This window comes from Eretmochelys imbricata, chromosome 7 (genome assembly GCF_965152235.1).
Source record: "Eretmochelys imbricata isolate rEreImb1 chromosome 7, rEreImb1.hap1, whole genome shotgun sequence".
In the NCBI taxonomy this organism is placed as follows: domain Eukaryota; kingdom Metazoa; phylum Chordata; order Testudines; family Cheloniidae; genus Eretmochelys; species Eretmochelys imbricata.
This window is the reverse complement of record NC_135578.1, coordinates 51,672,054-51,697,905: the sequence shown is the minus strand read 5'-3', so window position 1 is coordinate 51,697,905 and position 25,852 is coordinate 51,672,054. Positions and strand designations below refer to the sequence as shown.

At 49.9% G+C, this 25,852-nt stretch overlaps 1 protein-coding gene across 5 annotated transcripts in view; it reads left to right on the top strand.

Annotated features, from left to right (window-relative positions):
* Positions 1-25,231: 25,231 nt before the first annotated feature.
* RNF123 (ring finger protein 123) overlaps positions 25,232-25,852 on the top strand; it is a 152,163-nt gene continuing 151,542 nt past the window's right edge. For all 5 annotated transcript variants that reach the window (XM_077821983.1, XM_077821985.1, XM_077821982.1 and 2 more), the window contains exon 1: positions 25,232-25,322. The gene's annotated coding sequence lies outside the window, so the exon portion shown is untranslated. The remainder of the gene's footprint in view (positions 25,323-25,852) is intronic.

Below are 25,852 nucleotides of genomic sequence, written 5' to 3'. Positions count from 1 at the left end.
AAAGGGTTTTTAACTGGCAGGGTGAATGTTCCATCTAATTTTTTCCATCCATGTGCAGAATAAATTTTGTATGCAGTAAGGGATGTGTGCCATCAGTAGAAACAAAAAACCTAGATATATATTTTTAAAAAGTTAAAGAGGAATAATTACTTCAGCAAGAGAAATAAAAATTATGACATGTATAGACCAGTCAAAATACTAAAATAATACACTTTGAAAGAATAAAATTACAGAGAATATGTGAGCATTGCAGGAAGTACCAAGAAGTACTAACAATAATACAAGTATGGGTTAGGTGAGTGTGACACAGAAACAGTGTGTGTGTGTGAGAGACAGAGCGTCTGTGCTGGCTGCTGGGAAAGTTTCTGAGAGATCCCCTGTGCTGTCTCTTTAAGGCACTCACTGAAAGCTGTCCTGAACCCTGTTGTTTCCCCTCCCTGGCTCTGCAGAAATAGGGTACGGGGGAGGGGGAGAAAGAGTGTGAGACAGAGAGAGAGGGGCCCTGAGCTGGCTGCTAGGGAAATCTCAAATAGTGAACTGTCTCTTTAAGAAATGCACTCAGCCCCTCACCCTTCCGTGCAGCAGCTCCAAGTCCTGAGCCAGGCTGTGTCCCCTGCCTCTCCTCTGATCTGCAGAGATGGGGTACAGGGGCTGGGGGGAGGTGGCCACCCTGATATCAGCATCTTCCTCCCACCTCTGGACAGCCAGCAGGATGGTGCCGGGAGCAGCTGCAGGGTGGAGCAATGTGGGGGGAGGGGCACCTGAACACATGCTGTCAGCTATGTATGCCCTCCTAATCAGCTGGGCAGCATTTAAATCTTTCCTGTGCAGCTGCTCAAGCGCTCAAGTTACAGGGAACACAGTTTTCGCTTAGATTTTTCCCATGCCTGGGCAGGGTGAGTTAGGGCTGTGGGGGGGAGGGGCACCCTTCCCGCTGCTGTGGCAGGTCCCCAGGTGGGTTCCCTAAGCACCTGCATGGCACTAAATAGGCTGCTGCAGGGCTGTGTATCTTACAGGAAACTTAAGACAGTGGCAGAAGATGGTGATGGTGCAGGGCCATCCGTGGTGGAGTGAATGGTGGCACAACAAACAACAGCGGCCAGAGTGAGTGGCTGGAGAGTAGTGAGCATCTGGAGGAATGAGCAAGGTGCCTTCTCCCCCACACCATCCTAGGTGGGAGGTGAACTCATGTGAAAGCAGCTCTGAACTCTAAGTTTTCGCTGACCAAGGACAACAACTATGAGTGGGTTGTGATAGAGGGAGAAGGGAGGGGCACAATAAAGAAACATTTGTTTGTTGGACTATGTTTTAGTGACTTTCCTCCAGAATGCTAGATTTGTGACTGAGAAACTTATATAAATATACATTTCCTAGTAGGCCAAGCTTTTTAAAACGCATTATATGCCAAGGTCATTATCTCACATTGTTACTATCTCAAGAGGTCGTTACCTTGGGCAGTTTCTGTACTAAACATTTTTATTATAATCAATTTTTACATAAGAACGGCCATATTGGGTCAGACCAATGGTCCTTCTAGCCCAGTATCCTGTCTTCTGGGAGAGGCCAATGCCAGCTTCTTCAAAGGGAATTAACAGAACAGGGAAATTATTGAGAGATTCATCCACTGTCATCCACTCACAGCTTCTGGCAAGCAAAGGCTCTCAAAGCATGGTGTTGCATCCTTGCCCATCCTGGCTAATAGCCATTGATGGACATATCCTCAATGAACTTATCATAGAATACGAGGGTTGGAAGAGACCTCAGGAGGTCATCCAGTCCAACCCCCTGCTCAAAGTAGGACCAATCCCCAACTAAATCATCCCAGCCAGGGCTTGGTCAAGCCTGACCTTAGAAACCTCAAAGGAAGGGATTCTACCACCTCCCTAGGTAACCCATTCCAGTGCTTCACCACCCTCCGAGTGAAAAAGTTTTTCCGAATATCCAACCTAAACCTCCTCCACTGCAACTTGAGACCATTACTCCTTGTTCTGTCATCTACTACTACTGAGAACAGTCTAGATCCATCCTCTTTGGAACCCCCTTTCAGGTAGTTGAAAGCAGCTATCAAATCCCCTCTCATTCTTCTCTTCTGCAACCTAAACAATCCCAGTTCCCTCAGGCTCTCCTCATAAGTCATGTGACCCCTAGTTCTTCTGTTATAGGAAGGATCTTATTCACTTTCTCCACACCAGTCAAGATTTTATAAACCTTTATTATATCCTCTCTTAGTCCTCTCTTTTCCAAACTGAAAAGTTAGTTTTTTAAATCTCTCCTCATACAGAAGCTGTTCCATACCCCTAATCATTTTAGTTGCCCCTTTCTATATCTTTTTTGAGATGGGGTGACCAGGATTGCACACAGTATTCAAGTGAGCATACCATGGATTTCTATAGTAAAAGTGGAGGAGCTTGGCTTGCCAGACCGATCCGCAAAGCCAATGCTGACAAACTGTGTGAAAAGGCTGCAAAACACCAATCCTCTGGACTGCATTGACATGCAGAAAGCCTTATAAGCCAGTCATTGTCAAAGCCAATTTTAGTAGTATTTAATGAGGCTGTTAAAAATGCTGGAGACAACACAGTTTATTCAAACAAACATAGCTGTCACATCATAGTTTCTCTTTAAGCAAGAGATGCCACACGCTACAAACTGGAGACCAATGTTAAGTGCATTGTCATTTGTTAATCCTGAAGTTGGACCAAGACCAGCAAATGCTCACTATCTCTTTGAAAGAAACTCAACTGACTGGTTAAAAACATGCATTGTAACAGTGAGAGTCAGCTGTTGAAAAAGTGAAGAACTCTCTCACCACACTCAGAAAATGTGCATACATGGCTGATAAATGAACCAATGCAAATGGGTGTCATAGAATCATAGAATACCAGGGTTGGAAGGGACCTCAGGAGATCATCTAGTCCAACCCCCTGGTCAAAGCAGGACCAATCCCCAACTAAACCATCCCAGTCAGGGCTTTGTAAAGCCTGACCTTAAAAACTTCTAAGGAAGGAGATTCCACCACCTCCCTAGGTAACACATTCCAGTGTTTCACCACCCTCCTAGTGAAAAAGTTTTTCCTAATATCCAACCTAAACCTCCCCCATTGCAACTTGAGACCATTACTCCTCGTTGTGTCATCCGCTACCACTGAGAACAGTCTAAATCCATCCTCTTTGGAACCCCCTTTCAGGTAGTTGAAAGCAGCTATCCAATCCCCCTCATTCTTCTCTTCCGCAGACTAAACAATCCCAGTTCCCTCAGTCTCTCCTCATAAGTCATGTGTTCCAGTCCCCTAATCATTTTTGTTGCCCTCCGCTGGACTCTTTCCAATTTTTCCACATCCTTCTTGTAGTGTGGGGCCCAAAACTAGACACAGTACTCCAGATGAGGCCTCACCAATGTCGAATAGAGGGGAACGATCACGTCCCTCGATCTGCTGGCAATGCCCCTACATATACATCCAAAATGCCATTGGCCTTCTTGGCAACAACGGCACACTGTTGACTCATATCCAGCTTCTCATCCACTGTAACCCCTAGGTCCTTTTCTGCAGAATTGCTTCCTAGCCATTCGGTCCCTAGTCTGTAGCAATACATAGGATTCTTCCGTCCTAAGTGCAGAACTCTGCACTTGTCCTTGTTGAACCTCATCAGATTTCTTTTGGCCCAATCCTCTAATTTGTCTAGGGCACTCTTTATCCTGTCCCTACCCTCCAGCATATCTACCACTCCTCCCAGTTTAGAGTCATCTGCAAACTTGCTGAGGGTGCAATCCACACAATCCTCCAGATCATTAATGAAGATATTGAACAAAACCGGCCCCAGGACCGACCCTTGGGGCACTCCGCTTGATACCGGCTGCCAACTAGACATGGAGCCATTGATAACTACTCGTTGAGCCAGATGATCTAGCCAGCTTTCTATCCACCTTATAGTCCATTCATCCAGCCCATACTTCTTTAACTCGCTGGCAAGAATACTAGACCGCATCAGAAGTTTTGCTTAAGTCAAGGAATAACACATCCACTTCTTTCCCCTCATCCACAGAGCCAGTTATCTCATCACAGAAGGCAATTAGGTTAGTGAGGTATGACTTGCCCTTGGTGAATTCATGCTGACTGTTCCTGACCACTTTCCTCTTCTCAAAGTGCTTCAAAATTGATTCTTTGAGGACCTGCTCCATGATTTTGCCAGGGACTGAGGTAAGGCGGACTGGCCTGTAGTTCTCTGGATCCTCCTCCTTCCCTTTTTTAAAGATGGGCACTACATTAGCCTTTTTCCAGTCATCCGGGACCTCCCCTGATTGCCATGAGTTTTCAAAGATAATGGCCAATGGCTCTGCAATCATATCCACCGACTCCTTTAGCACCCTCGGATGCAGTGCATCCGGACCCATGGACTTGTGCTCGTCCAGGTTTTCTATATAGTCCTGAACCATTTCTTTCTCCACATGTTATACCAATAAAATAAAAACCAGCAGGATCTTATTAAAGGGAAAAAGGCAAAATACCACATTTATTGCGAATACAGAAAGAATCATAGTAAGCAGTTAGTTCTAGTTATAACATTCCATTCAATCTCATATTTATTCACACATTCATACAAACACACACACATACATACACACACACACACACACAGGTTCTGCAAGGTTGTTATCATAGTTACCAGCCTTAGAGTTGCTCATGCCAAGCCACTGGCGAGGTGGCCTGGACATGAGGAGGGAGCAGGGCCTTGTCAGATGCTCATCTGATGCTCCTGGAAGTTGGTTTGCAGAATCAGACCCCAAAGTTCTCACTTTTTAGAGTCTATTTTTATAGGAATTTCTTCCTATGCCAGTCTATGGGAATTGCTTCATCATGCTGTTGCTGAATCAATCAGCAGATAGCACATTCCTGACGGCTCCAAGATGTTATCTTGTTCTTTGGTTCTCCCATTCTTGAGGCTGTTGGGTGGATTCCAGTCTGCCCTCCGGTGGGGGGGTCCTCTGGTTATTTCCACTTGACGCCTTCTTCAGCCAATGGACACTGGATTCTTAGGCTGGCACCTCCCTGATCATTCAGTTATTATCCACACCAAGCATCCATCCACATACATCCTCTATCTCTATTTTAATCACAATTGTTAATACAACAAAAGGGTGGGGAGTCTCTGGGTGCTGTTTCTGTTGTTAGAGTATTGCTTTGAGTCTCTCTCTCTGTGAATTGCTTTGAGAACAGACTCTGTCTTAGAATGTACTAACACAATTAGCAGCTTGCAAGTTTCACACATAGAGGGAGAGAAACAGTACCAAAAACCAAGAGACCTCTTAATTAGTAATACCCTGGAATTTAAACTATGGGGAATCAAACTCATTTGTGATTGTAATACAGAACTTCTTTAATATGATCCAACACACAGAGGGCTGGTCACCTCTTCCTCATACTGTGCTTCCCAGTGCAGTAGTCTGGGAGCTGACCTTGTTTGTGAAGACAGAGGCAAAAAAAGCATTGAGTTCATTAGCTTTTTCCACATCTTCTGTCGCTAGGTTGCCTCCCCCATTCAGTAAGGGGCTCACACTTTCCCTGACCTTCTTGTTGCTAACGTACCTGTAGAAACCCTTCTTGTTACTCTTAAGATCCCTTGCTAGTTGCAACTACAATTGTGATTTGGCCTTCCTGGTTTCCCTCCTGCATGCCTGAGCAATATTTTTATACTAGGCATGAGGTGGGAGACAAGCCTGCTTTCTGCAACCCTCCTGCCCCTAACAACTCGGTTCAGCAATTCCCAAAATCAGATCCACTTACCAGGAGCCTCTTCTCCTGTTTCCACTTCGCCAAGATCTGACTGCTGTGACTGGCTAGGCTCCTCCGGGGTAGAAAAGATCTCCTAACTGCATGCATCTCTGGCCTCCGAGTCATCCTCTGCCCCCGGTTTCCTCTCCCCTTCTTCATCCAAGATAGCCTCCTCCTGGCTTGGTCCACTCTTGACTGGCACATGAGCCAACAAAGTATCTACAGGGGCCTTTGCAGTGGAGGTGGTGTCACCACTGAGTATTGCGTCCAGCTCTTTGTAGAACTGGCAGCTCATGGGCTAGTTGTGGTTCTAGTTCCCAAACCGGATGGGGAGATAAGTTTTTGCGTGGACTACCGTAAGCTAAATGCTGTAACTCAGCCAGACAACTATCGAATGCCACGCACAGATGAACTATTAGAGAAACGGGGATGGGGCCAGTTCATCTCTACCTTGGACTTAACCAAGGGGTACTGGCAGGTACCGCTAGATGAATCCGCCAAGGAAAGGTCAGCCTTCACCACACATGTCGGGCTGTATGAATTTAATGTACTCCCTTTCGGGCTGCGGAATGCACCTGCCACCTTCCAAAGACTTGTAGATGGTCTCCTAACAGGATTAGGAGAATATGCAGTCGCCTACCTTCACGATATGGCCATATTTTCGGATTCCTGGGCAGAACACCTGGAACATCTACAAAAAGTCTTGGAGTGCATAAGGGAGGCAGGACTAACTGTTAAGGCTAAGAAGTGTCAAATAGGCCTAAACAGAGTGACTTACCTTGGATACCAGGTGGGTCAAGGAACTATCAACCCACTACAAGCCAAAGTGGATGCTATCCAAAAGTGGCCTGTCCCGAAGTCAAAGAAACAGGTCCAATCCTTCTTAGGCTTGGCCGGATATTACAGGCGATTTGTACTGCAATACAGGCAAATTGCCGCCCCACTGACAGACCTAACCAAAAAGAAACAGCCAAATGCCGTTCAGTGGACCGAAGAGTGTCAAAAGGCCTTTAAGCAGCTTAAAGCGATGCTCGTGTCTGACCCTGTGCTAATGGCCCCGACTTTGACAAACCATTCCTAGTAACCACAGATGCGTCCGAGCGTGATGTGGGAGCAGTTTTAATGCAGGAAGGACCGGATCAAGAATTCCATCCTGTCGTGTTTCTCAGCAAGAAGCTGTCTGAGAGGGAAAGCAACTGGTCAGTCAGTGAAAAAGAACGTTACGCCATTGTCTACACCCTGGAAAAGCTACGCCCATACGTCTGGGAACGGCGTTTGCACCTGCAAACCAACCATGCTGCGCTACAGTGGCTTCATACCGCCACGGGAAATAACAAAAAACTTCTTCGGTGGACTTTAGCTCTCCAAGATTTTGATTTTGACATCCAACACATCTCAGGAGCTTCTAACAAAGTGGCTGATGCACTCTCCCGTGAAAGTTTCCCAGAATCAACTGGTTAAAATCGTCCTTGAGATGTGGAAAATATTGTTAGTCTTTATATACTTGGTAGTATATTTAGAGGTGCATGTGTCTTATTAACTCCATTTTCTCCTAGAGCTCCAGGAAGAAATCACAGCCAGCGTGATTTCACCCTATCTGTGATTTGGGGGGCGTGTCATAAATATAAAGGGAAGGGTAAACACCTTTAAATCCCTCCTGGCCAGAGGAAAAACCCTTTCATCTGTAAAGGGTTAAGAAGCTAAGATAACAGACAGGCAGGGCAGAAAAGGTGGGGGAGTAGCACTGTATGTAAGGGAGCAGTATGACTGCTCAGAGCTCCGGTACGAAACTGTAGAAAAACCTGAGTGTCTCTGGATTAAGTTTAGAAGTGTGTGCAACAAGAGTGATGTAGTGGTGGGAGTCTGCTATAGACCACCAGACCAGGGGGATGAGGTAGATGAGGCTTTCTTCCGGCAGCTCACGGAAGCTACTAGATCGCATGCCCTGATTCTCATGGGTGACTTTAATTTTCCTGATATCTGCTGGGAGAGCAATACAGCGGTGCATAGACAATCCAGGAAGTTTTTGGAAAGCGTAGGGGACAATTTCCTGGCGCGAGTGCTAGAGGAGCCAACAAGGGGGGGCGCTTTTCTTGACCTGCTGCTCACAAACCGGGTAGAATTAGTGGGGGAAGCAAAAGTGGATGGGAATCTGGGAGGCAGTGACCATGAGTTGGTTGAGTTCAGGATCCTGACGCAGGGAAGAAAGGTAAGCAGCAGGATACGGACCCTGGACTTCAGGAAAGCAGACTTCGACTCCCTCAGGGAACGGATGGCCAGGATCCCCTGGGGGACTAACTTGAAGGGGAAAGGAGTCCAGGAGAGCTGGCTGTATTTCAAGGAATCCCTGTTGAGGTTACAGGGACAAACCATCCCGATGAGTCGAAAGAATAGTAAATATGGCAGGCGACCAGCTTGGCTTAATGGTGAAATCCTAGCGGATCTTAAACATAAAAAAGAAGCTTACAAGAAGTGGAAGGTTGGACATATGACCAGGGAAGAGTATAAAAATATTGCTCGGGCATGTAGGAATGATATCAGGAGGGCCAAATCGCACCTGGAGCTGCAGCTAGCAAGAGATGTCAAGAGTAACAAGAAGGGTTTCTTCAGGTATGTTGGCAACAAGAAGAAAGCCAAGGAAAGTGTGGGCCCCTTACTGAATGAGGGAGGCAACCTAGTCACAGAGGATGTGGAAAAAGCTAATGTACTCAATGCTTTTTTTGCCTCTGTTTTCACTAACAAGGTCAGCTCCCAGACTGCTGCGCTGGGCATCACAAAATGGGGAAGAGATGGCCAGCCCTCTGTGGAGAAAGAGGTGGTTAGGGACTATTTAGAAAAGCTGGACGTGCACAAGTCCATTGGGCCGGACGAGTTGCATCCGAGAGTGCTGAAGGAATTGGCGGCTGTGATTGCAGAGCCATTGGCCATTATCTTTGAAAACTCGTGGCGAACGGGGGAAGTCCCGGATGACTGGAAAAAGGCTAATGTAGTGCCAATCTTTAAAAAAGGGAAGAAGGAGGATCCAGGGAACTACAGGCCAGTCAGCCTCACCTCAGTCCCTGGAAAAATCATGGAGCAGGTCCTCAAAGAATCAATCCTGAAGCACTTGCATGAGAGGAAAGTGATCAGGAACAGCCAGCATGGATTCACCAAGGGAAGGTCATGCCTGACTAATCTAATTGCCTTTTATGATGAGATTACTGGTTCTGTGGATGAAGGGAAAGCAGTGGATGTATTGTTTCTTGACTTTAGCAAAGCTTTTGACACGGTCTCCCACAGTATTCTTGTCAGCAAGTTAAGGAAGTATGGGCTGGATGAATGCACTATAAGGTGGGTAGAACGCTGGCTAGATTGTCGGGCTCAACGGGTAGTGATCAATAGCTCCATGTCTAGTTGGCAGCCGGTATCAAGTGGAGTGCCCCAAGGGTCGGTCCTGGGGCCGGTTTTGTTCAATATCTTCATAAATGATCTGGAGGATGGTGTGGATTGCAGTCTCAGCAAATTTGCGGATGATACTAAACTGGGAGGAGTGGTAGATACGCTGGAGGGGAGGGATAGGATACAGAAGGACCTAGACAAATTGGAGGATTGGGCCAAAAGAAATCTGATGAGGTTCAATAAGGATAAGTGCAGGGTCCTGCACTTAGGATGGAAGAATCCAATGCACCGCTACAGACTAGGGACCGAATGGCTAGGCAGCAGTTCTGCGGAAAAGGACCTAGGGGTGACAGTGGACGAGAAGCTGGATCTGAGTCAGCAGTGTGCCCTTGTTGCCAAGAAGTCCAATGGGATTTTGGGATGTATAAGTAGGGGCATAGCGAGCAGATCGAGGGACGTGATCGTTCCCCTCTATTCGACATTGGTGAGGCCTCATCTGGAGTACTGTGTCCAGTTTTGGGCCCCACACTACAAGAAGGATGTAGATAAATTGGAGAGAGTCCAGCGAAGGGCAACAAAAATTATTAGGGGTCTAGAACACATGATTTATGAGGAGAGGCTGAGGGAGCTGGGATTGTTTAGCCTGCAGAAGAGAAGAATGAGGGGGGATTGGATAGCTGCTTTCAACTACCTGAAAGGGGGTTCCAAAGAGGATGGCTCTAGACTGTTCTCAATGGTAGCAGATGACAGAACGAGGAGTAATGGTCTCAAGTTGCAGTGGGGGAGGTTTAGGTTGGATATTAGGAAAAACTTTTTCACTAAGAGGGTGGTGAAACACTGGAATGCGTTACCTAGGGAGGTGGTAGAATCTCCTTCCTTAGAGGTTTTTAAGGTCAGGCTTGACAAAGCCCTGGCTGGGATGATTTAACTGGGAATTGGTCCTGCTTCGAGCAGGGGGTTGGACTAGATGACCTTCTGGGGTCCCTTCCAACCCTGATATTCTATGATTCTATGATAACCTTGCTGGTACCTGACCAAAATGACCAATGAGGAGACAAGATACTTTCAAAGCTGGACGGGGGGAGAAACAAAGGTTTTATCTGTCTGTGTGATGCTTTTGCTGGGACCAGAGCAGGAATGTAGGTCAGAACTCCTGTAAAAAGTCAGTAAGCAATCTAGTTAGATATGCATTAGATTCTGTTTTGTTTAAATGGCTGATAAAATAAGTTGCGCTGAATGGAATGCGTATTCCTGTTTTTGTACACCTTTTGTAACTTAAGGTTTTGCCTAGAGGGATTCTCTGTGTTTTGAATCTGATTACCCTGTAAGGTATTTACCATCCTGATTTTACAGAGGTGATCCTTTTACTTTTTCTTTAATTAAAATTCTTCTTTTAAGAACCTGATTGAATAATAGAATCATAGAATATCAGGGTTGGAGGGGACCTCAGGAGGTCATCTAGTCCAACCCCCTGCTCAAAGCAGGACCAATCCCCAATTAAATCATCCCAGCCAGGGCTTTGTCAAGCCTGACCTTAAAAACTTCTAAGGAAGGAGATTCTACCACCTCCCTAGGTAACGCATTCCAGTGTTTCACCACCCTCCTAGTGAAAAAGTTTTTCCTAATGTCTAACCTAAACCTCCCCCACTGCAACTTGAGACCATTACTCCTTGTCCTGTCCTCTTCTACCACTGAGAATAGTCTAGAACTATCCTCTCTGGAACCACCTCTCAGGTAGTTTAAAGCAGCTATCAAATCCCCCCTCATTCTTCTCTTCTGCAGACTAAACAATCCCAGTTCCCTCAGCCTCTCCAATAAGTCATGTGTTCCAGACCCCTAATCATTTTTGTTGCCCTTCGCTGGACTCTCTCCAATTTATCCACATCCTTCTTGTAGTGTGCGGCCCAAAACTGGACACAGTACTCCAGATGAGGCCTCACCAATGTCGAATAGAGGGGGACGATGACATCCCTCGATCTGCTCGCTATGCCCCTACTTATACATCCCAAAATGCCATTGGCCTTCTTGGCAACAAGGGCACACTGCTGACTCATATCCAGCTTCTCGTCCACTGTCACCCCTAGGTCCTTTTCCGCAGAACTGCTGCCTAGCCATTCGGTCCCTAGTCTGTAGCTGTGCATTGGGTTCTTCCGTCCTAAGTGCAGGAGCCTGCACTTATCCTATTGCTTTTTTCATTGTTCTTAAGATCCAAGGGTTTGGGTCTGTGTTCACCTATGCAAATTGGTGAGGATTTTTATCAAGCCTTCCCCAGGAAAGTGGGTGTAGTGCTTGGGGGGATATTTGGGGGGGGGAAGACGTTTCCAAGGGGGCACTTTCCCTGTTCTTTGTGTAACACTTCGGTGGTGGCAGCTTTTAACCTAAGATGGTATGAATAAGCTTAGGGGGTCTTTCATACTAGTATTAGTACTAGGATACTAGTATTAGCCATTTTCTTTTTATGCCTTGTAAATAACAGACAGGATTTTGTCTGTGTCTATGTTAATTAGATTAGAGGAATTTCAGAGGCCCAGGCCCCAATGTAGGAAAGGATAGTTACAAGATTTAGTAAGGTCTAATTTATGATGCCCTTCTTGTTCAACATAAAACACTGCTGTTTGTTACCTTTTGAAGGTCTCTGCAAAGAACTGTTTGTGTGAATGAGGAATGTATGCATCAGGGAAAGATAAGGTGTGAAGGCCATTTTTGAAGCCAGATGGCCAAGGGAGGAGGAGTGAAGAGACTCAGAGACGCCAGAGAACCATCAACACACATCCGTGGTTGAGGAGGGGCAGACTGATGACCCTGAGGTGAAGGCTGGCACCCTTAAAACACAAGATAATTGATTAAATCAAAATCAGACAGGATGACCCTCTCGGAAGTGTTTTGGGCCATCAAAAGATAACACCAATTAAGGAGTAACCAGTCACAAACTGACACAGAAAAATCCAGACTTTAACGGAGAAAAAAGACTATAAGAACAGGGAGCTTTGCCATGGGACTTTGGGTTCGTCTTGCCACTACTCCAGGAGCATCGGATTGCGACCGACAGAGCCCAGCTACCCTCTGCGACCAATCTGGCTGGCCACTAGATTGATCCAGGCGCTGGATTGGTAGCTATAAACATCAACTGGCAGGACTCTGTGCATGGTGTGTGTGTGTGACTGAAAAGCGTATGCTATTTGCTGTATTCTCAATAAATGCGGCGTGTTGCCTTTTCCCCTATAAAAAGATCTCGTGTGCTCTGTTTAAGCATAACATTTTTACCCAATTCTAATACTTTTTTTGAGATGGGGTAGCCAGAACTTCATGCAGTATTCAAGGTGGCGGAGTACCATGGAGTTATATAGTGGCATCATGATATTTACTGTCTTATTATCTATCCCTTTCCTAGTGGTTCCTAACATTGTTAGCTTTTTTAACTGCCCCTGCACATTGAGCAGATGTTTTCAGGGAACTATCCACAATGACTCCAAGATCGCTTTCTTGAGTGGCATCAGCCAATTTAGACCACATCATATCATATGCATAATTGGGATTATGTTTTCCAACGTGTATTACTTTGCATTTATCAATATTGAATTTAATCTGCTAATTTTTTTCCCAGTTATATGATAGCCCTTTGAAACTCTTCACAGTCAACTTTGGACTTAACTATCTTGAGTAATTTAGCGTCATCTGCAAACTTTGCCAGCTCACCATTTACCCATTTTTCCAGATAAATTTATGAATATGTTGAACGGTACTGGTCCCATTACAGATCCTGGAGAGACACCACTATTTACCTTTCTCCATTCCGAAAACTGACAATCTATTCCTACCCTTTGTTTCCTGTCTTTTAACCAGTTACTGATCCATGAGAGGAGCTTCCCTCTTATCCCATGACTCCTTACTTACGAGCCTTTGATGTGGGACCTTGTGAAAGGCTTTCTGAAAGTCCAAGTACACTATATCAATCGGATCACCCCTGTCCACATGTTCTGTTGACCCCCCTCAAAGAATTCTAATAGATTGGTGAGGCATGATTTCCCTTTCCAAAGCCATGTTGACTCTTCCCCACAAATCATGTTCATCTATGTGTCTGATAATTCTGTTCTTTACTATAGTTTCAGCCAATTTGCATGGTACTAAAGTTAGACATAACAGGCTGTAATTGCCAGGATTGCCTCTGGAGCCTTTTTAAAAAATCAGCTTGACAGACTGACCTGATCTTGAACAAACCTTATGGAATTAAAATAAACTCTATCAAATTAAGTTAAATCTTACTGAGTTAGGGTTAATACCTTTGGAGTATATTGTATTAAAAATGAAATAAAATATGTGTTATTGTGGCATTGTATGTATTTTCTCTAGTAGGAGGAGGAGGCTAATGTACTTCCTCCATTATCCGCCCTCTGAAGCCACCCGTTGGAGATATGCATGTATACTAGTACAAACCAGATTCTCCTTGGACCAATGGACAAAGAGGATTTTTGGATAAAGAGCCTGGTTTTAAACTGGCTCAGGGCCTTCTTTCTGATCAAGCCAACACAGGACTCCTGGTCCATGGAGGCCCTCCCATCCTTGGAAGGACTGGGCCTACTGAAGCCCCATAAGACTGGGTGCTTGTTCTGAACTGATCTGTGATGGAACATGTGGCCACACAGGAGACCCCATGGATGGTATGTTGAAAGACTGCTGTTGCCAGAGCCCATGTTAGGACTGGGGTGACTTGTGGTAACTGTATTAGCAGGCATGTAGGTTATTTTATTGTTTTTGTTTTTTCTGTAATGCTTTCACCTTAAGAATAAGACAGGCTTGCATAAGTAGGACAGTGTGGGTAATTTACTGACAGTCACTCTTATCCCTCTCTGAATAGAAAGCAAGCCTCTGCTGGGAATAACACAGTGAAGGCAGAGAGCTGGCAGCCTGGAAGTAACCCAGTCAGAAGGGAGAGAGACATGGGTCTCCAACCAGAAAGGCAACAGCTGGGTAGTTTGAAAGCCCGGGAGAGGGTGCCCTTCCTGAACCACAGTTGGGAAATACAGGTGTGACAGCAAAGTCAGAGTTCAAAGCCAGAAGGGACCAGTTAATCTAGTCCAGTGGCCTCTCAACTTTTCCAGACTACTGTACCCCTTTCAGTTGTCTGATTTGTCTTCAATACCCCCAGTTTCACCTCACTTAAAAACTACTTGTTTACAAAATCAGACATAAAAATACAAAAGTATCACAGCACACTATTACTGAAAAATTGCTTCGGTTCTCATTTTTACCATATAATCATAAACTAAATCAACAGGAATATAAATATTGTACTTAATTTCCGTGTCTAGGAAAAAAAGAGCAGTATAAACAAGTCATTGTATGAAAATTTAGTTTGTACTGACTTCGCTAGTGCGTTTTAATGTAGCCAGTTGTAAAAGTAGGCATGTATCTCGATGAGTTAATGTACCCTTGGAAGACCTCTGCATACCCCTGGTTGAGATCCGCTGCTCTAGTCCAGAGACCACCAGCACCTGCCCACTAAACCCAACAAGCAAAATTAGGCCCAAGTATTACAGCACACAGGAGACAAGACTATTATGTGCCATAGGCAGAGAACAGGAGGGACTGGGTGCTGAAGGCTCCTGCAGTGGCAGGGAAATGATTAAGTGAGAGAGACTCAGCTAATCCTGGCAAGTGACCCATACCCCACATTGCAAAGAAAGGCAAAAAAATCCCCAAGATCCTTGCCAATTTGACCTGGGGGAAAATTTCTTCCTGACCCTACATATGGTGATCATTTTAGATCCTGAGCACATGAGCAAGAATCAATCAGCCAAGCACCTGAAAGAGAATGCCCAGTGCCACCTCAGAGCCCTGGCCCACCTTGCCCAATGCCCTATTCTCCATCCATGGCCATCCCTGATGCAGAGGAAGGAGACCAACCCTCATCCCCCTTAAAACCCCAGAAGATGGCTGAAACCCTGAAGCATGAGCTGTAGGCACATAAGATAATAACTGGAAGGGACCCTCCAGTGCTGCTGCCCTCCTACCCTGGAGCACCCAAGGAAAAAAGTTAGTGGGTGCTTAGCACCCACTGGCAGCCAAGCTCCCCTCCTGCCCTTGTGGCCACACTGATCAACTCCTCCCCCTCCTCCCAGTGCCTCCTGCATGTTCCGCGGCATGCAGGAGGCCCTGGGAGGGAGGGGGAGGGAAGGAAGAGGCAGAGCAAGGGTGAGAACAAGCAGGGCAGGGGTAGAGTGGGGGTGGACCTGTGGCAGGTTGAGCACCTGCCAGAGAAGAAAGGAAGTCAGCACCTATGATCACAAGCAAACCTGTCGTACAATCTCACTCATAAATTTGTCCAGCTCACTCTTAAAACGAAGTAAGTTGTTTGGCCTCACAACTAGTGGAAGGCTGTTCCAGAACCTGGTCCTCTGTGAGTTGGTCTTTTGAGGTTCCACTCAGCTCTCGGTGATTTCAGTTCTCAGTGTGGGAACCTCACAGTGAGTGCAGGCTGGGCTGTATTTTCCACAGAAATGCTGTCCTGCGGCAGATCTAAGCACTCAGACCTGATTGTTAGTGATTTCAGCTCTAGTCGTCACTTAACAAAACAAAAGACTCTCTATGGAGCCTAATAAGATCTATATTTAAATAGGGGAGAGAGGCAAGTTAAACAGTGCCTGTGACTCTTAGGTTCCATCTACACTGGCAAGTTTGTGCACAGGAAAGCAGCTTTGAGCGCTGTAAGTCCGGAGGTGTTCACACTGCCAAGCCGCTTAGTGTGCAGAAACTGCACAGATGCAGTGCTCTAAAAAAACCCACCTCAACAAGAGGCGTAGAGCTTTCTGGGCTGGGGCTACAGCACTGCGTAGAGCTTTCTGGGCCGGGGCTACAGCACCGTGGTGGTTAGAGGGCTACAATTGGCCTCCGGGAGGTGTCCAACAATGCCTGTTCTCACCTCTCTGGTGAGTTCATCGATTTGAACTCTACTGCCCTGCCCTCAAGTGACCAACTGTCAGTCCCACCCCATACATTCCTTTACAGATTTGAAGGTCCCCTTCCTGTTTGCTTGGTGATGCGTCCAGTGGTCTCAGTGCACCTTTCCAGGTGGCCATGCCCACTCCACACACAAGGTGATCCCCCGCTTGGAGCAATGCTGACCTGCTGGACCTCATTGGCATTTGGGGAAAGGAGACAGTGCAGTCACAGCTGCTCTCCAGTCGTCGGAATTATGATACCAACGGACAGATTTCTAGATGCATGACAGAAAAGGGCCATGACCGGGACACATTGCAGTGCAGGGTCAAAGTGAAGGAACTGTGGAACACCTATGTCAAAGTTCCTTCCCCACTCTGAACTCTAGGGTACAGATGTGGGGACCTGCATGAAAGACCCCCTAAGCTTATTCTTACCAGCTTAGGTTAAAAGCTGCCACCACTGAAGTGTTACACAAAGAACAGGGAAAGTGCTCCCTTGGAAACGTCTTCCCCCCCAAAATATCCCCCCAAGCACTACACCCCCTTTCCTGGGGAAGGCTTGATAAAAATCCTCACCAATTTGCATAGGTGAACACAGACCCAAACCCTTGGATCTTAAGAACAATGAAAAAAGCAATCAGGTTCTTAAAAGAAGAATTTTAATTAAAGAAAAAGTAAAACGAATAGGGGCGGAATTGTGGCACGTGAGTGACATCCATTTGCCACAGCTGATTCGCTGCGGTACCTCTGGGGTCAACGGCATAAAAAAAGGTAGGGGCAGCAGCGGCACAGTGGGGGCAGGAACGAATAATAGAACGTGCATGATCAGCAGGAATGTAAAACTGTCGGGCCAAACCAGAGGCAGACTGATGAAAAAAGGAATGGCTTTCAATGGGGTCAGAAAAAAGGGAATTTTCCTGACCACGTAACGCGCGATCAGCGCGCGCATTGCCTTCAGTAAGTAGCCCAGGCAGAGGGGTATGACTGCGAATATGAGCAACAAAATAAGGGAAATTACGAGTGGTGATGAGATACTGTAAGGACAAAAACAGGCGAAGAAGGTCCGCATCGACCTGAGGGGTAATAAGGGCAAGGGGTAAATGATCAATTACCTGATAAACATAATGCGTGTCCACGATCAAATTAAAGGGACAATCAGCAAAAAGTTGAAAGGCCAAAATAACAGCAGCTAGTTCCAAGGACTAGTAAAGCTCTCCAAGCGCTGTGCATGCAAATATTGTTGTACAAGTGAATGAAGCGCTTTCAGTTTTTCTAGGGGGAGGGGCCACTGGTCAATCCACACGGGCTCTAAGGATTGCCATACCAATGGTAACACGGATGGCAAGATGGGTGAGGGAGGATTTTGGGCGATTATATATTAATATCGAGGGTGGTGTCCAGCTTTGCAAGTAAGTCACGGCTCCAAATATTGAGGTGGACAGGGAGTACAAAAGGGTGGATTGTAGCAAGGGCATGGCCTCCTGGTTTAGAGACCGTGACCCAAGACAAACTTTGGCGCCCGGGTTTGCTACCCCCGATCCCCCACAACTCTTTAGAAGGAACTGTTGGCCAACCGACCGGCCACTCCGGATCACAAATCACCGTAATGTCAGCTCCAGTGTCCACCAGCCCTGTAAAAGGAACATTATTTAAAAGAAGTGTTAACTGAGGTTTTGAGGGGCGGACCGACATTGTTAGAGCAACAAGTGGAGAGGACGTGTTGTGAGATGGCGACTGAGCCAGCGTCGATCCAAAGCCGCCTCTGCCCTGGGCTCGATCCTCTGCAGCTGGCACCTGATAGGGGACTAAAATCAATTGCTCAATTGACTGTCCACACGGGAGCGATTGTGCAAGATGGGTCCATACCTGAACCTTAATAACGCTGGTGTAATCGGCGTCAATGACCCCTGGGATGACAAAAAAACCCTGTTTCCCAGCGTGTGAGCGAGGGAGAGGTCCCATCACCTGGGTAGGTATGGCGCAAACCTCTCCCGGCAACCGAAAATCAGTGTGTTTCTGCATAATCAAATCAAGCCCTGCACTTCCGGCAGTCGCCGCCCTCATGGAGTCTATGGATTTTAAGGCAGAGGAACAGTTGTCTGAGTGGGAAACACCCCCTTTTGGCCCTGGGTTCGGGGGGAACCCGTCGTGCGGTTTCCCGACCCGCTACGACACTGATTAGCCCAGTGATAGCCCTTCCGACACTTGGGGCACTTCTTTGAGGGGCAGGCGGGCGCCGTCGATGAGCGGCACTCCCGCTGAAAGTGACCCTCCTTACCACAGTGGTAACAACGCTTCCCCTCTTTCCCGCTTTTCCGCAGGACGGCGGTCATAACCCCAGCTTTATGTGCTTGAGTTCCGATGTTTTGGCACGCCCGCAGCATGTCTGACAGCTCTAGAATTCCAGAGGCTTGTGCAGCCTGGAGAGCACGGCGGCAATCCTCGTTCACATTTTCAACGGCCATTTTTAACAGGATCTCCTGGGCTGCCGCAGGGCTATCCACCTGCCGGAGGATAGCCTCCTGCAATCTGTTGATAAAATCCATAAAGGACTCTGATGCACCCTGATGGATACTGGCAAAGCTTTTGGTAGGCTTGCCTGAATCCGGGACCTTCCGGAAAGCATGCTGGGCGCAGGTGGAAATAATGGGGAAGACGGCCTGAGGGAATTGAGACTGCATCTGAACGGTAACAAACAGGCCCTCCCCTGCCAAATGCTCATAAATGACACCTTGCTCTCTATATACCTGGGCTTGGCGTTCCGCCATCTGCCGATTCTCACTAAGCCAAATAACATACTGACTGGGCGTCAGCATCATGCGCAACAGCGCCTTCCAATCTTCAGGGATCAGGGTGTACCCAGTACCTAGCCCTTCAATGAGACCACTTACATACGTGCTAGTGAGGCCGAACTCGCGAATCGCTTTCTTTACGTCTCTGATCACCGAGTAGGGCAAACTGACCCAGTTTGCAACCTGGTTGCCCTGGCCATCATCCTGCCAGGTCACCGAACAAACTGAGACCAGATCAGCCAGCTCCTCTGCTGTAATATCTGAGTGAGTCTTCGCTGCGTGAACCATTTGTTGCACCAGCGAAAGCCGCTGAGCAGACGCGGACGACCCTCCAGGGGGCCCCGGAGCATGGGGCCCCACGTGGGGAGGGTGATCACACACCGGCTCCGGTGGGGAAGGCCAGGGAGGCGGTGGTAATAGAGGCACTGGGGGCAAAGCAGGGGGAGGGATGGTTGCAGGAGCAGACGGGGGTGGCAAGATCGGCAGCCCCTCTGTTGGCGCGGGAGAGGGCCTTTCCGAGGCAACACGCTGTGTCGCATTGCCAGGAGGGGGGATGGCTGCAGGAGTGGACGGGCATGGCGAGATCACCAGCCTCACGAGGGAGGGCCTGTCCGAGGTGACACGCTGTATCGCATCGTGGCAGAGGTGCCAGGCATGTAGAGCCTGCACGGGCGCCCGAGGCTCTTTGTGCAATGTCTGGCCCAACCGCTCCCAGTCCGCTAGCTTAAGGGTTCCAGCTTCAGGGTACCACGGGCACTGGGCACTCACCTCCTGTAGCAGAAGAGTGAGTTCTCGAGTGGGGCAATCATGCTGAGCCTTACGCAGCAAATACTGTAGCTCACTGCGGTGTTGCACTTGCAAAGCAGAGAGGGAGCTTCCCATACTTACCACAATGAAAAATACTCACCAGGATCCGCGAAGCGGATGAGTGACGCGTCTGAAACCCTTGCCGGGTGAGGTGAGTGCTGAGGGCCCCACGTTTGGGCGCCAGTTGTGGCAGTTCAATGACAAGACAGCACAGAGCTTTAAGCAAGCAAGCAAGCTGGTCTGCTAACGGGCTTCTGCCTGTCAGCTTTTCACTCTCTCCTTTTTTCTTTTCTCTCCCCCCGCGCATTACATTCTCCAACAGATAAAAGGAATACACTGGCTTTGTTTAACATTCTTATTTACCCGTTTCTATCTACCGCATTCCTTGCTCTTGGGCCTTGAGCCCAGTCCTGGGAGGCTTCCCACGGTTCATGTCATCTGGGCGAGATTCCAAGGTTGATGCCCTTGAAAGGAGCTGTGTGTGCACAGGTCCAGCACAACACTCCGGGTGTGCCCTGAATGTTGCCAAGCGCATAAACCTTGTATGAATCCTACAGTCATCCTAGTTGTTTGCATGTATTATTTCTATGTCTGGAGTTAGGAGAATATGCTATAAGCTTGTATTACTGATGTAAACATGTTAAGTAGAAGCCATTAAGGGTGCTTCAGAATCAATGAACTGTAAATGGCTCTGTTTACTTGCAAACCTTCCTGTGTATGTGTGGGCCAGCCCAGGAAGAATGGAGCCTGGGGTGTCACAGGACATGGAGTCCATCTTAAATCTGGTACTTTTCCATTTAGAAGGGGGGGTGGGGACCCAGAGAGACAAAAGATTCCCATCTTGTGCCAAAGCTATAAAAGGGGGTGGAGCAGGACAAAGGAGGCTGCCAGTCCCGAGAAAGCCCCTGCTTACCACCTGAGATGCCTGCTCGAACTAACAAGGACTGTACCGGGAAAAGGATTGGGCCCAGACTAGGAAGGAGTCTAATCTGTGAAAGAATTTACATCCATATTTGAGGAGATCGAGGCTCTGGGTCTGACTCCGGGGCGATGCTCGCTTTGGGGCTCGCAGGGGTTTTAGATGTTAAGCAGGCAGGAGGGGCTCTATGACACCACCCCACTCCTCTCTGGTACTGCCACGTCTTCCCCAGCTGGCACCCATAGATGGAACACAGCCCTGGGCAGGGCGGAAGGTTCGGCAGCGATGCCCCCCTTCCTGGTTTTCCAGGGGTCCTCCGCATCAGATGGCAGGAGCGGAACTCGAGCCTTCCGCTTGCCCCGCTTTCCCTGTACTAGGGTCCAGCCCTCCATGGCATTGTCTGCAGGCTGAGTAACAGGGATTGGGTCTGGGGACAGGGAAGATGACTCAGGAAGGCAACGGTGGAGCAGCACGAGAGAGGGCAGATTCCCCTGGGGCGGGCCCTTTCCCATGCCCGGCGATACCCCCACCACACCCTCCTCTACAGGCCCCGCCAGAGTGCATGCAGCAGAGGCGGGGCTCTCCTGCTTGTCTGGGCACACTGGGGGGAATACCCCTTGGGTATGAGGGGGAGCAGTGGTGGACTGAGAAGGAGAAGGGGCAGCTCCAGGTGCCAGGCAGCCAGGGGTGCTGGCAATGACGGGGCTGGCACCCTGCTGGGGCTCGGGGGTCTCAGGCGCTCCTCCATGCTGGGCCAAGGGGCAGTCCCTCCGCATGTGCCCCATCGCATGGCAGAGGTAGGACCAGGCCTCCCCCATGGAATAATGCACCCAGTAATGGGCTCCCTGGTAGGGGACCAGTAAAGACCCCTCGAGCGCCTCTCCGCCATGCGCCGCTGGCGACAGTTGAAGCTGCACCTGCTGGCGGAACGAGAGGATGTGACAGAGGGTGGGGTCTTTGCAGCCCAGCGGGAGAGGGCTGATGACAGAGATCGGTTTCCCCAGGGTCGAGAGGGTGGGCAGCATTGGGGAGGAAAGGAGGTCAGGACTACACAGGCACCCAGGTCCTCCAGCGGCTCTGTCAAGGTTCCTTCCCCACTCTGAACGCTAGGGTACAGTTGTGGGGACCTGCATGAAAAACCTCCTAAGCTTATCTTTACCAGCTTAGGTCAAAACTTCCCCAAGGTACAAAATATTCCACCCTTTGTCCTTGGATTGGCCACTACCACCACCAAACAAATACTGGTTACTGGGGAAGAGCTGTTTGGAAATGTCTTTCCCCCCAAAATACTTCTCAAAACCTTGCACCCCACTTCCTGGACAAGGTTTGGTAAAAAGCCTCACCAATTTGACGAGGTGACTACAGACCCAGACCCTTGGATCTTAAGAACAATCCTCCCAACACTTGCACCCCCCCTTTCCTGGGAAATGTTGGATAAAAAGCCTCACCAATTTGCATAGGTGACCACAGACCCAAACCCTTGGATCTGAGAGCAATGAAAAAACATTCAGTTTTCTTACAAGAAGACTTTTAATAGAAATAGAAGTAAAGAAATCACCTCTGTAAAATCAGGATGGTAGATACCTTACAGGGTAATTAGATTCAAAACATAGAGAACCCCTCTAGGCAAAACCTTACGTTACAAAAAAGATACACAAACAGAAATAGTTATTCTATTCAGCACAATTCTTTTCTCAGCCATTTAAAGAAATCATAATCTAACACGTACCTAGCTAGATTACTTACTAAAAGTTCTAAGGTTTCAGAGTAACAGCCGTGTTAGTCTGTATTCGCAAAAAGAAAAGGAGTACTTGTGGCACCTTAGAGACTAACCAATTTATTTGAGCATGAGCTTTCGTGAGCTACAGCTCACTCCATTCCTGGTCTATCCCCGGCAGAAACAGCATATAGACAGACAGAGACCCTTTGTTTCTCTCCCTCCTCCCAACTTTTGAAAGTATCTTGTCTCCTCATTGGTCATTTTGGTCAGGTGCCAGCGAGGTTACCTTTAGCTTCTTAACCCTTTACAGGTGAGAGGAGCTTTCCCCTGGCCAGGAGGGATTTCAAAGGGGTTTACCTTTCCCTTTATATTTATGACAGGCTCCATGGGGACAAACATGCCCCCCACCACCAGGCCCTTCTCCACCGCCTCCTGGGTGGTGGACAAAGATGACCTTGCCATACATTCTGGAGGCCACCACAATGGCCGTGGGCCCCACCACCCTTGCCAACGCCCCCACGTAGGTCTCCACATGGGACAAGGCGGGCACTAGGAGGCAACGGACGCCGTGCTTCCTGGTCAAGGTGGGGAAGGGACCCGGCCGCTAGGGATGGTAACAGCGGCGGTGGCTGGGAGAAATTACGTAGTAGTTGGCGGGGTATACGCTCTGGGGGCCGTTGGAGGGGGCTGCTGCGGTGCTAATGGAGGGAGCAGTGGGGAGGGACGCCGCAGACAAAGGCGGGGCCGCGGCAGTGGGGGCAGCCCCTACCATGGAGGGCCTAGTCTTTTTAGTGGGGCTCTTTCCTTTCTTTTTGCCTTGGCCGTTCCCACTGGCAGGGGGAGCTCCCCCAGAATCGGAGGGGGCGAGAGACGTGGCAGTAGCGGAGGTCACCCCATTGCCCGCTGCTGCTGGCGCCCCAGCAGGGGCGATAGCCGGTCGTTAGGCAGCGGCGGTTGAAGTAGTGCCTGGGAGGATGTCGGGGGGGTGGGGTCTGCCCCAGGGATACCACCCACAGTGTCTCCTGCCATGATGAGCCACAAAGAAGGGGAAAGAAGGGGAAAAACACCAAAGAAAGGGGTTGAAAGGGGAAGCAGGTCAACCATTCCTCCCTGCTAGGCTGCAGGCAGGGGAAGAGGGTGCCAAAATGGGGGGGGCAGATAGGGGGGCTATCAAGGACAGGGGGTGTGGGGGGTCGGGTCAGTTACCGACCTAGGATGGAAGTCCGGCTCCTCTAGCTGCACTAAGGGAGGGAAGGTCACAAGAACATCAGGGGGGTGCAGTGATCAACCAAAATGGGGGGGGGGAGACACAAGCACATGAGAGGGGGTATGGGCACACGAAGGGAGGACCAATTAGGGCAAGGGGGGGGCCGCAAAGGAAAGGGAGCAACCAGGCTGGTGGTGGTGCAGGGCAACCCAGGGGCTAGCTGTAGGACCGGGGCAGGGCAAACAAACCAAACCACAGAGGGAAAAGGGCAGGGCAGGCAAACAAACTGGGCTCGCAAAGGGCTTAGGCAAAAAAGCTGGGGGTCAAAGGGCTTTAATTGGAGGGGGCGCAGTCCAAAATAGGAGAGGGGGCACGTGCACCCACGTGTGCTTGCGAAAAGTCACTGTGACTGGGCTGCTGCTGCAGGCCCAAATGGTGGAAATGGGCGTGGCAGGCCAGGCAAGCAGCTGAGTCCTAGAGGCAGGAGCTTGAGGTAGATGGTATGTGGCTGGTGGGCGTGGTGGAGGGGGCAACGGTGATGGTGGGGGTTGCGGGAGACACAGATGGACTGGGGGCAGGCTCCATGCCACACACCCTACATCCCCACAAACACAGTCAGGACCCCCACCACAAAAGCGCAGTTTGATAATCACTCAGTCCTCAATAGCCCCCTCCAGAGTGGGCTCCAGAGTCTCTGTGCGCTTCCCCAGCAGCCGATGGTCCTATTAGTCCTCTTCTACTCCAGCACTTCCCCAGGACAAATGCAGCAGCAGCGCTGGCGGCCAGGCAGGAAGGACCCCCACACAGGTGGCATTAGTGGGGTCCTGGCTTCTCCCTCCAGAGGTGGGGGAGGCAGGCCAGCAAGGCCCCCCTCATTCAGCAGCAGTCCTCCGAGAAAGAAGAGAGCTCTACCTAGCAGCAACAGCTCAGAGAGGAAGAGGGAAAGCTCCAGCCAGCAGGTCAGCCCAAGCAGACTGACCCTCCCTTCTGCAGCGCGGTAGTTATCCGCTTTTGCTGGCAGCAGCAAGCAACCCGCCCCGTTCCCTGCGTTGCTTGGGGGAGGGGGCAGAAGCCGGAAAGAGGTGGGGCACGGTCGGGGTCTTGGGGGAAGGGGTGGAGCGGCCTGGGGCCGGGTCCCTTGCTGCTGCTGTCGTCAGGCCCCCTGCTAGCCCCCAGGCTGCCCTGGACCCCATGTCCCCCTGAGGTGTGGGACCCCCCCGAAAGAGCAGTTCCTGGGGCAGTTGCCCCCGTCCATCCTATGGACGGGATGGCTCTGATTAAATATAAACCCAAACATTGGCGGAGCCAGGCCCATGTTATTGAATATTGGTGGAGCACAGGGAAGCTGGTTGTATTTTATGTAAATGAGCTAACACAATATGCAGATGAAGGACCCTGCAATCTCCACATCCCTGGCCCGCAGGTCTGACAGCGCGCCCCGCCCAGATGGACATGGACACGGACCCCGCTCCGGGCCTGCCGCAGGGGCGCTCCGCGCTGTACTGAGCGGGGTCCCTCTAGGTTGAGCACGGCACGGCTCGGCACGTCACAGCCGAGACCCCGCAGCTCCCAGCCGCGCGTGAGACACCCGGCACGAGGGCTGGGCTGGGACGGGCTGACGCACTCCCCCAGCAGGTGGCGCTGCGCCGCCAGCCCAGCCTAGCGCTCCGCCCGCGGAGAGCGGCCCGTTCCGCCAATCAGGCTATCGGCGCAGCCCCGCCCCGGCCGCAGTGTCCCTGCTGGGACTCCGTCCGTAGCCGGGTGGTTGTTGCGACTGAGGGGCTCTGGCGGGTGAGTGTCCGTGGGCCTTGCTCGATCCGGGCTCCCTGCTGCGGCTCCAGAGCGCCTGGGGCCGTGGGTGCTGCGCTGCGGCCCCTGGGCGGGTCGGGGTCTGGTGGGGTGGGGTCGGGGTCAGGGACCGGTGGGGCGTGTGTGTCCCTGGGCGGGAGCGGTTGGGTCGGGGGCTGGGTCTGGTGGGAGGAGAACCTGGGTGGGTCGCCGGCTGGTGGTGGTGGGGTTTCCCTGGGTGGGAGTGGGCGGGTCCGGGTGTTGGGGGTGGGCTCTGTGGGAGGGGCTGGGTCCGGAGCTGGTGGGGTGTCGCTTGGTGGGAGAGGGCGTGTCGGGGGGGGGGCTGGTGGGGAGGGTGTCCCTGGGCAGGAGTGGGTGGGTCGGGGTGAGGGGGGGTGTCCCTGGGCGGGAGCTGGTGGGTCGGGGTGGGGGGGTTGTCCCTGGGTGGGAGTGGGTGGTCGGGAGCTGGGACTGGTGGGAGGGGGCCCTGGATGGGAGTGGATGGGTCGAGGACTGGTGGGGGGGACCCTGGA